Source organism: Nesoenas mayeri (assembly GCF_963082525.1).
Source record: "Nesoenas mayeri genome assembly, chromosome: 1".
In the NCBI taxonomy this organism is placed as follows: domain Eukaryota; kingdom Metazoa; phylum Chordata; class Aves; order Columbiformes; family Columbidae; genus Nesoenas; species Nesoenas mayeri.
The window spans coordinates 213,630,264-213,632,062 of NC_137541.1; the positions used below are offsets into that span (position 1 = coordinate 213,630,264).

Below are 1,799 nucleotides of genomic sequence, written 5' to 3' on the forward strand. Positions count from 1 at the left end.
AGGAGTAATGAAGTAACTCATTAACTCAGTAAGAGATGAAGTCCACTTAGGTTGGCATATCTGCATGGTAGCTTTTCTGAATAGATTGTTTTATATTTTGCCTCAATTTGGCTAAAATTTGAACTTGGCTCAGAGCTTGGCACTACCTAAAAATACAGACATAACAGCAGATGAAATTAAATTAAATTTGAAACAAAAATCTCCCCAGCTCACCTGGATGATTTGGATGTGACCCTGGCTGCACCTACATCACCTTCAAATACTGTTTCGCTCTCACGCAATGAAGAAATTCCTCAGCCTGCCAAAAGGACCTGCATGGAAATATTTATATGCCTTAACGAACCTGATCAGCCTAATCAGTCGCTTCTGGGACTTCAGAGGCTGTAATCAGCACAGAGGAGAAACTGCTGCCTGGGAATAGCCAGGAATAGCAACGGTGTGTAAACAAACCCGCTGCACGGGTTATGTCTGTCTCAGCATCAAACAGGGACAAACAGATCTTGGTTCCACAAAGGGGGAAGATTTTCCCTCTGGGTGGGCAAATACCTCTCTGACATGACTTAGTGTCATGACTAAGTCCTTGGGGCTTAATCGTGCTGGCGTAAAACTCTCTTTGGATTTGGATCCAGTGTCATAGGATCTAGGCTGGAAAGGACTTTTAAGATCGAGTCCAACCATTAACCTAACACTGTTCAGTCGACCTCTAAACCTTGTCCTTAAGAATCTCATCTGCTTGGTGATGTCCTGACCATCATGACCAAAATGCTGAGCAGCTTCTGGTTCAGTGCCCAGGAGATCACCTTCAGTACTTGCCTTGTGCAGGTGTTTTTTCTTCGCAGTTTCTCAGTCATGGAGTTGGTGGAGCTGCTGGCCATGGCTTTCAACAAGGATGTTGCCATCTGCAACCCCCAGAGCTACAAGCTCCATTCTGACCATCTCCCTGGTAGTCAAGAATGGGCTGCTGGCTCTAACCAGGCCAGCTGGGCTGATGTTGCCTCTGCCTTTCCTCCTCCATCACCTGCTGTACTGCTGCTCCCACATCATCTCCCACTGATACTGAAAACAATGGCAGTGATGGAGCTGATTGGTGCCAGCACCAGGTTTGGTAGCATCACCATGCTTCTCGTCATTGTGAGGCTGGATCTGCTGTCCATCAGGCTCTCCCCAGGATCCTGAGGACCGTGTTGAGCCTGGCATCCAAGGAGGAGAGCTTAAAGGTATTTGGGACCTGCCTCTCCCACATCTGCGTCATCCTGGTCTTCTACACCCCTGTTGTTCTCTCATCAGCAACCTACAGGTTTGGTTGCCACATTGCCTCTCACAAATACATCTTGATCACCGGTTTCTACCTCCTGTTCCCTCCCATGGTGAACCCCATTGTGTATGGTGACAAAACCAAGCAGATCCATGAACGGGTGTTCATTGCATTTTCTCTCAAGAGAGTATAAGTTCTTGCACATCCCATCAGCAGCAGCATGTACGAATATCCATACAACTGCACATGCAAACTGCAGCACGTGATGGGCCACAAAAATTAAACCTAGATGCATTTAGTCTTCAGCATGTGTGTGATCCACTTTAAATGACTCTGATCTCTTCTAAAGGATCTTTCCAAGTTAATGAGTTGAGAATCATGAGAGAATTGTACATATGTGCTGGAATGGTTTTAGTCAATCTCTGCCTGCAGCAAGCAGTGAAACCTACTTGGCTGACCAAAGATGGTGCTAAATGCAGAGGTCATCCTATGTAGAACTGCAAAATTTTCAGAATATTCCGCCTTGACGTCACTGTCCTGATAG

At 46.1% G+C, this 1,799-nt stretch overlaps 1 pseudogene across 1 annotated transcript; it reads left to right on the plus strand.

Moving 5' to 3' along the window:
• The first annotated feature begins 753 nt into the window (after positions 1-753).
• LOC308037230 (olfactory receptor 52K1-like) lies at positions 754-1,448 on the plus strand (annotated as a pseudogene). The gene has a single exon. The product of its transcript is annotated as an olfactory receptor 52K1-like (transcript).
• The last annotated feature ends 351 nt before the right edge of the window (positions 1,449-1,799 follow it).